Genomic DNA, 10,049 nt, shown 5'->3' on the forward strand with positions numbered 1-10,049 from the left:
TCAGTTTTCAAGAATTTTATTGAATGGTTGAGTGTTTTTTCATCAATATTCATAAGCAAAATTGGTCTGAAACTTTCTTTCTTTGTTGGGTTTTTATGTGGTTTAGGTATAAGAGTAATTGTGGCTTCATAGAAGGAATTTGGTAGTGCTCCATCTGTTTCAGTTTTGTGGAACATTTTGGACAGAATTAGTGTGAGGTCTTCTATGATGGTCTGATAGTATTCTTCACAAAACCAACCTGGACCTGGGCTCTTTTTGTTTGGGAGACTTTTAATGCCTGCTTCTATTTATAGGAGATATGGGATTGTTTAAATGGTTCATCTGTTTCTGGCTTTACTTTGGTACCTAGTATTTTCTAGAACATTGTCCATTTCTTCTAGATTTACATGTTTTGTTGAATATAGTCTTTGGAATAGGATCTGATGATTTTTTAAATATCTTCTGATTTTGTTGTTATGTCTCCCTTTTCATTTCTGATTTTGTTAATTTGCAAACACTCTCTGTGCCCTCTGGTTACTCTGGCTAATTGTTTATCTATTTTGCTGATTTTCTCAAAGAGCCACCTTTTTGTTCTGTTGATTCTTTTTACAGTCTTCTTTGTTTCTACTTGGTTGATTTCAGCTCTGAGTTTGATTATTTCCTGCCTTCTACTCCTCTTGGGTGTCCTTGCTTCTTTTGTTCTAGAGCATTTAGGTATGCTGTCAAGCTGCTGATGTATGCTCTCTCCTATTTCTTTCTGCAGGCACTCAGAGCTATGAGTTTTCCTCTTAGCACAGCTTTCATTGTGTCCCATAACTTTGTGTATGTTGCACCTTCATTTTCATTGAGTTCTAAGAAGTCTTTAGTTTCTTTCTTTATTTCTTTATTCTTTCTTTATTTCTTCCTTGACCAAGTTATCATTGAGTAGAGCATTGTTCAAATTCCTTGTATATTTGGACATTCTTTCATTATTGTTTTTATTGAAGACCAGTCTTAGTCTGTGGTGGTCTGATGGGAGGCATGGGATTATTTCTATCTTTCTGTATCTGTTGAGGCTTGTTTTGTGACCGATTATATGGCCAATTATTGAGAAGGTACCATGAGTTGGTTCGAAGTTATATCCTTTTGTTTTGGGATGGAGTGTTCTATAAATATCTGTTAATTCCATTTGTTTCATAACTTTTGTTAGTTTCTCTATGCCTCTGTTTAATTTCTGTTTCCATGATCTGTCAATTGATGAGAGTAGAGTGTTGAAATCTCCTACTATTTTTGTGTGAGATGCAATGTTTGATTTGATCTATAGTAAGGTTTATTTTATGTATGTAGGTGCCCTTGTATTTGTAGCATAGATATTTAGGATTGAGAGTGCATCTTGGTGGATTTTTCCTTTGACATTTATGAAGTGTCCTTCCTTATCTTTTTTGCTGACTTTTGGTTGAAAGCCGATTATATTCGATATTAGATTGGCTATTCCAGCTTGCTTCTTCAGACCATTTGATGATTGGAAAGTGGTTTTCCAGCCTTTCACTCTGAGGTAGTGTCTGTCTTTGTCTCTGAGGTGTGTTTCTGTAGGCAGCAAAATGCTGGGTCCTTGTTATATATCCAGTCTGTTAGTCTCTATCTTTTTATTGGGGAATTGAGTCTAGTAATGTTGAGAGATATTAAGGAATAGTAACTGTTGCTTATTATTATTTTCATATTTGGAGGTGAGATTATGTTTGTGTGCTTCTTGTCTTTTGGTTTTCTTGCAAGGAGATTACTCTCTTACTCTTTCTAGGGGTATCTTACCTCCTTGTGTTGGGCTTTGCCATTTATAATCCTTTGTAGGGCTGGCTTTGTAGAAAAATATTGGTAAATTTGGTTTTGTCAAGGAATATATTGGTTTCTCCGTCAATGTTAATTGATACTTCTGCTGTATATAGTAGCCTGGGCTCTTCTCTTAGGGTCTGTATGACATAGGTCCAGGATCTTCTGTCTTTCATAGTCTCTGGTGAGAAGTCTGGTATAATTCTGATATGTCTACCTTTATATGTTACTTGATCTTTTCTCCCTTACTGCTTTTAATATTCTTTGTTTTATGCATTTGTTATTTTGACTATCATGTATAGGAGGAATCATAAAACCCTTTTTAAAAGGCAGTAAGAAGCCCAGAACCAAAGAACCAATCCATGTTTCCTGAAACACAAAAAACAACATATTGCTCTTAAGAAACAACTTACTAAGAAATACAAGGAGATTGTAGATTATGTTAAACTTTTGGCCAACAGATTGAAGAAAGCCAAAGAAAACATCAGGAACAGACCATCATGAGATGTAGGCTATCCTATCTGAAAGACTATTTCTACACCCAAATTTTGAAAAGAAATGTGTGTTTATGATTAAGAAGCAAATTATTAGATCTTGAAAAAATACCTAACAGAGCAAATATAAGTACCAATCAACATGAAAAAGAAAAGAAGCTTAGTATTTTAAAACCAAATGACTCTAAAATATCAAATTTATAAAAGCAAATGATCTGAAATAGATGGCAGATCAATCTGTGCAGTGAAAAATCTAAATCAATGAAGTGGATTTAAAAACACCACAAATCTAGTAAGAATGTGGAGAAATGTCGTAACAAAGTAAAACATTAAGAAGTAGCACACATTGAAGAAAAATAGATGACAAGAAAGAATACCGGTATAGAGAAACCAATTTTCTCAGAAAGCCACCAAAATGATTGAGAAAGAAGAAATTACAATGGTTTCATTCAATAACTAGTACAGTGTACTATCCACCTATTAACTCTAATTATTATAATAATTCTTTAAGATACAAATATATTTAATCCTGATTTATAAATGAAAAAATTAAATAATGGTGAGAAGTCAATATGTTAGCCACAGAAATCAGCTAGAAATAAATGAAACCAGTATTAAATAACAGGTTGGCTAATTTCAACACCTCAAATTCCATATTTCCAATTCCAAGAAAAAAATGAAAATTTTACAGAAGGAAAAAGGAAGACCCTACTTTTCAAACCAATTAATTTCCCCTTCACCCTATTCTAAACAAACCAATGAAGAATGATTCAAATTGTCACATTTTGTCAAACAAGGCAAAAGAACATATCTGTGATGATGAATGAAGTTATGCTAAAACCTACTTATAAATTGAGAAAAATCCAATGATGTCATTGTGAGCTAAACAGTTGAAAATTCATTATTTAAGTGAAAGAAAATCAAAAAGTGTTCTACATGCAACAACCCACATGTGGAATAAATAATTAGTTGCAGGAATTATTTTAGTAATATTTCTATTAATGTATTTTACTGTGCAAAATAATAGAATGCATCATGACATGTTCCTGCATGTATAATGTGTTCAGTCATTTTAACAGCCATTGCCCTCTCTTATCATCCTTCTTCTAATTTCTTTTTTTTCAAATCTACTTTTATTTATTTACTCTCCATTAGTTTAAATCCGGGATGGGTACAGCATCACACGGATTCTGTGTCCAATGGCCTTTGCAGGAAGGTTGCTTCTTAATTTGGCACGAAACATGCCACTGTTTCCATGGCCCGAGTTACTTTTCCCCAGATCACTCTGGTTTTGTTTGGTTTGCCTCCAGGAGTCACTGTATTGTTTTTTGCTTTGTACACATAAGCACACCTCTTGCCTAAGTAGAACTCAGTTTCATCTTGGGCATGAACACCTTCAATTTTAAGAAGAGCCGTGTGCTCTCTTTGGTTCCGGAGGCCTCGCTTGTAGCCAGCAAAAATGGCCTTGCACCACAGCCTTCCAGACATACTTTTTTTTTACAAGTCCTGTTCCCAGCAGGCCCTAGATATCTGCCCTCAAAGTTCAGCAGCAGAAACTCCCCTCACCTCCAAAGGCGCCAAGATGGCGGAAAGAGCCTAATTTCTTTTTTTAGATTTTATTAGATATATTTCTTTACTTACATTTCAAAGGTTATTCCCCTTCCCAGTTTCCTGTCCATAAGTCCTCATTCCCTCCCCTCCCCCTCCTCATACGGGTATTGCCCCTATACATCCCCATTATTGCCACCCATATTCCCCTGCACTGGGGGGTCCAACCTGAGCAGGACCAAGGGCTTCCCCTTCCACTGGTGCCCCAGCAAGACTATTCTCATATACGTATGCAGTTGGAGCTCTGGGTCAGTCCATGAATAGTCTTTCGGTAGTGGTTTAGTCCCTGGAAGCTCTGGTTGGTTGGCATTGTTGTTTTTATGGGGTTGCAAGCCACTGAAACTCTTTCAATACTCCCTCTAATTCCCCCCAAAGGGGTTCTATTCTCTGTTCAGTTGTTTGCTGGTAGCATCGACCTCTGTGTTTGGCATGCTCTGGATGTGTCTCTCAGGAGAGATATATATCCGGTTTCAGCATGTATTTTTTGGCTTCATCAATCTTATCTAGTTTTGGTGGCTGTATATATATGGGCCACATGTGGGGCAGGTTCTGAAGTCTATTCCTTCAGTTGCTTTTCTAAACTTTGCTTTTATATCTCTCCTATAGATATTTTTCCCCTTTTAAGAAGGAGTGGGAGCATATGCATTTTGGTCATCCTTCTTCTTGAGCTTCCAGTTTTCTGTGGATTGCATCTTGGGTAATTCGAGCCTTTTGGCTAATAGCCACTTATCAGTGAGGGTATACCAAGTGTGCTTTGTTTTGACTGGGTTATCTCACTCAGCATGATATTTTCTAGTTCATTCAATTTACCTATGTATTTCATGACGTCATTGTTTTTGATAGCTGAGTAGTACTCCATTGTGCAGATGTACCACATTTTTGAATCCATTCCTCTTTTGAAGGGCATCTGGGATGTTTCCAGCTTATGGCTATTATAAGTAAGGCTTCTATGAACATAGTGGAGCATGTGTCCTTGTAGTATGTTGGAGTAACTTTTGGGTAGATGTCCAGGAGAGGTACACCTGGGTCCTCAGGTAGTGGAATGTCTAATTTTCTCAAAACCTCCAGACTGATTTCACAGAGTGGTTGTACAAGTTTGCAATCCCACTAACAGTGGAGGAGTGTTCCTCTTTCTCCATATCCTCACCAGCATCTGCTGTCACCTGAGATTTTGTTCTTAGCCATTCTGACTGGTGTGAGGTGGAATCTCAGGGTTGATTTGATATGCATTTCCCTGATGACTAAGGATGTTGAACATTTCTATAGATACTTTTTGGCCATTTGATAATTCTCAGTCGAGAATATTTTGTTTACCTCTGTACGCCATTTTTAGTAGGGTTATTTGTCTCTCTGGAGTCTAACTTTGAGAGTTCTTTGTATATTTTAGATATTAGCCCTTTTTCAGATGTAGGATTGGTAAAGATCTTTTCCAAGTCTGTTGGTTGCCATTTTGTCCTAATGACGGTGTCTTTTGCCTTACAGAAGCTTTGCAGTTTTATGAGGTCCCATTTGTCAATTCTTGATCATAGAGCATAAGTCATTGGTGTTTTGGTCAGGAAATTTTCCCCAGTGCCCATGTGTTCAAGACTTTTCACCACTTTTTCTTCTATTAGTTTGAGTGTATCTGGTTTGATGTGGAATTCCTTGATCCACTTTGACTTAATCTTGTGCATGGTGATAAGAATGGATCAATCTGCATACTTCTACATGCTGACCTCCAGTTGAACCGGCACCATTTGTTGAAAATGTTATCTTTCTTTCATTGGATGGTTTTAGCTCCTTTGTCAAAGATCAAGTGACTATAGGTGTGTGGGTTCATTTCTAGGTCTTCAATTCTGTTCCACTGATCTATCTGTCAATACCATACAGTTTTTATAACAATTGCTCTGTAATACTACTTGAAGTCAGGGATGGATTGCTCAAAGCAATCTACAGATTCAAAGCAATACCCATCAAAATTCCTACTCAATCTTTATGGAGATAGAAAAAGCCATTTGCAAATTCATTTGGAATACAAAAAAGCTCCAGATATTAGCCCAAAAGCTTGAATTACCCAAGATGCAATCCACAGACCACAGGAAGCTCAAGAAGAAGGGTTACCAAAATGCAGATGCTCCCATTCCTTCTTGAAATGGGAAAAAATATCCATAGGAGTGGATATGGAAGCAAAGTATAGAGCAGCGACTGAAGGAAGGCCATTCAGAGCCTACCCCACATGTGGCCCATATATATATACAACCACCAAAACTAGATAAGATTGTTGAAGCAAAAAAAAAATGCATGCTGAAAGGGACCAGATATAGATCTCTCCTGAGAGACAGACCCAAATCATGTCTAGTACAGAGGTCAACGCTAGCAGCAAACCACTGAAATGAGAACAGGACCCTCTTGGGGGAAATTGGAAGAAGGAGTGAAAGAGTTGAAGGAGCTTGCAACCCCATAATAACAGCAATGCAAAAAACTAGAGCTTCCAGGGATGAAACCACTACCGAAAGTCTATTACATGGACTGACCCAGGGCTCCAACTGCATATGTAGCACAGAATAGCCTTTTTCGGGCACCAGTGAAAGGGGAAGCCCTTGGTTCTGCCAAGGTTGGATCCCCAGTACAGGGGAATTTCATGGGGGGGTGATAGTAAGGGAGATGGAAGGGGGAACACACATATGGGGGAATGGGTTGGGGATGCGGGCTTATGGACAGGAAACCTGGAAAGTGAATACCATTTGAAATGTAAGGAAAGAAATATACCTAATTAAAAAAACTTTTGTTCAGATTATGCAAAAATAGTGGCTGTTTTATGAATGTTTGAGAATGCCAATTATTATCTATTATTACTGCTTCAACATCAAATTAAAAGAAGATATATTCATGTGCCTCATATTTCTCATTCTAGCACCACTATCACAGTGGTTTCATCACAAATTAATGATTTGACAATTTAGGAATAGAAGTCATAATCAAAATGCCACATTCTCTTGGTTTGAGATGACATTCTAAAATGTTCTCTGTCTATGTATCAAATTTATTAGTAATGACTATTCACTTTCACTATATCTGATTTCATACACTGGCTATTATATGTGATCTTTTATTTCCTTGTGTTATGGTTTTGGGAAAGGAATTCAGCTCCACATAGCCTTGAATTTCAGATCTTTTATTTATATTACTAAATGAATCTAATGTAACACTAAGGAGCTACAGATCTTTAAGGCAGTCAAGTTGCTTACCCACTTCTTTTTTTTCCTAATGGAAAGAGTTTGGATACCTTTCAAAGGTGAGTATTTCCTCTTTAAATTGGGATGGACTGGAAGTTCCAAGGGCTTGGCTATAATAAGTAATAAAGAATAATCATATTTGTTTGTTGCCTTCTAAAGTAGCTATACATTTGCTCATTAAAGGAAAAATTATGAGGACTAAACATTGAGTAACTTCTCCAAAGTATAACAATTTTAGAATGCTCATCCAGAGATGAGAGTTGTAGTTTTATCACATAGGGTATGAACTTAGCCCATGCAAGGACATAGCTTCAGTTCCTAGCACTGAAAAGAAAATATATACAACAGCCTTGAAAATAGTGCTGTGATTCCATTCAATCCACTTAAATGAAGCTGTTATTAAAGAAAAAGTTTTGGAGATTTGACCCTAACCAAATGTTCTCTTACCTTACTTCTCAAACGAAAATGTGGTGGGTAACACTGAAGTCAACTGTAAAAATGTTTTATGTGATTCTTTATTTGGAAGTTTGGAAGTTTGACATTACACAGCTTTCATGAAAAGACTGTCTCAAAGACAAGTGACAAAAATGGCTTCCAACCTTTCTCCAAAATGATTAATTTTATTGAAACATTGAGTCTGATGTTATACTCCAACTTCTAGTTACAAAATGTGTTAATGGTTGCTAATGGACCTCCTTTTCAAACATTTAAGCTCAATATAAACAGAAAAATATCTAATACATTTATTTTAAAAAGTTATTAGTAGAATACAAAATATTCAGAATAAATTCTATTTCAGTTTACGAAGAAATCACTTCAGTCCTATAATGTAACTGCAAGCATGTACAACCTTTAGACATTGTTAAGTGAAGATATCATCTACAAAGTTTTGTCTTTCTTTAGGAAAAATAACTATGTACTAATAATAACAAAAACGCATTCATTTTTGCTAGCTCCCAAAAAGGTAGAAATTCCTCCCAAATGCCTCAGAAATTGAGGTCTGGCTTTTATCATAACATTTCACAGATGATGTCATCTGCATATCTCTTTTTAGTCTTAGCTCCAAGTTACATTTTGAGAAATTAAATGACCATGGAAAAATGGAAATTTTACAAAGCAAAGATACTGTCACTGTAATCTCTAAAGCAAGCCAAAATGGGAAGATTTGTACTGTAAAATGCTGTCAAAATTATACAAATGTCATTCATGTGAATAGTACAATCAGGTTACTATAATAACTCACAATATTTAAGTATGTTTGTGATTTGAGGTTGTGGTGAACTCATAGCTATCTTCATCTCTCTAGACTGAGGACAAGAACATAGTAAACTATATTACATGGATATACTTATCAGGCATAGTGTCAGAAAACAAGAAATATCTTTACTTTTACATCTTAGTCAAATAAAATCTCAAGAATTTATTCATCCTCCACTGAAGAAGCATCACTTGGTATTAGAAAAAGTAAACCCAACAAGCTAAACAATGACATACATAAGTCAAATTCAAAACTCAAAATGTCTAAGAACTACAAAAAGAGCTTTCATAGTTAAGTTTCTATTACTGTGATAAAACATCATGACCAAGGGCAAGTTAGAAAGTAAATGGGTTTATTTCAATTTACATATTTAGATAACAGTTCATTCCTGAGGGAAGTCAGATTGGGACTCAAGGCAGAAAGCAGGAATAAGAAATGTAAATAGAAATTGTGGGGGAATACTCCTTACTGGCTTCTACTCTATGGCTTTTGAAGTTTACATTTTTATTACCCCAGGTTCATCATCTCAATGGTGTCCTTGCCCACATCAACATGGGCACTCTGACATCAATCATTAAACAAGAAGGCTTGACCATAGGCCAATCCAGTTGGGGTGCTTTCTCAGTTGAACTATCTTCTTCCCAAAGGATACTGGAATGAAATATCAAACACAAGGAGGGTAACTACACCAAAGAAAACACAAGAAATTTAACTTTTCAACAGACCCCAAAAAGAGAACAATACACACATAATATGACCTCGAGTCACAAAAATAACATGAACTGACAGTCAACTGTCATTAATATCTCTCATCATCAATATATTTAATTCCCCAATAAAAAGACACAGGCTAAAAGACTGGATACATAAACAGGATTTAGCACTTTGCTTCATACAAAAAACACATATCAGTGTCAAAGACAGACACTACCTCAGAGTAAAAGTCTGGAAAAAAGTTTTCAAGCAAATGGTCCAAAGAAAAAAGCTGGAGTAGCTATTCTAATATCCAATAAAATACTTTTAACCAAAAGTTATCAAACAAGATGGGAAAGGATTCTTCACATTCACCAAAGGAAGTCTACCAAGAGGAAGTATCAATCTTACATCTATGCCCTAAATGCAAGGGCACCCACATTCATAAAAAAGGGGGACAAAACACACATTGAACACCACACACAATACTAGTGGTAGTCTTCAACACCCCACTCTTACCAATGGTCAGGTCATTGAATCAGAAACTAAATAGAGACATGGTGAAACTAACAGAAGTTATGAAGCAAATGGATTTAACAGATACTTACAAAACATTTCACCCCAAAACAAGAGAATATAATTTCTTCTCAGCACTTCATGAAACCTTTTCCAAAATTGACCCTATAATCAGACAGTAAACTAACCTCAACAGATAAGAAAAAAATGAAATAATCCCATGCATCCCATGGACTAAGACTAGACTTCAACAACATTAACAACAACAACAACAACAACAACAACAACAACAACAACAACAACAACAGAAATCCCACATACCCTTGGAATTTGAACAACTCTGTACTCAATGAAAACTTGGTCATGGAAGAAATAAAGAAAACAATTTAAAGACCTTCTAAAATTCAATGAAAATGAAGACACAGCATACCCAAAATTATGGGATACAATGAAAGCAATACTAAGAGGAAAATTCAAACC

At 35.9% G+C, this 10,049-nt stretch overlaps 1 pseudogene; it reads right to left on the bottom strand.

The window, feature by feature from the left end:
- Positions 1–3,380: 3,380 nt before the first annotated feature.
- LOC134484052 (large ribosomal subunit protein eL33-like) lies at positions 3,381–3,827 on the bottom strand (annotated as a pseudogene).
- Between the last annotated feature and the right edge of the window lie 6,222 nt (positions 3,828–10,049).

This window comes from Rattus norvegicus, chromosome X, assembly GCF_036323735.1.
Source record: "Rattus norvegicus strain BN/NHsdMcwi chromosome X, GRCr8, whole genome shotgun sequence".
NCBI lineage: Eukaryota > Metazoa > Chordata > Mammalia > Rodentia > Muridae > Rattus > Rattus norvegicus.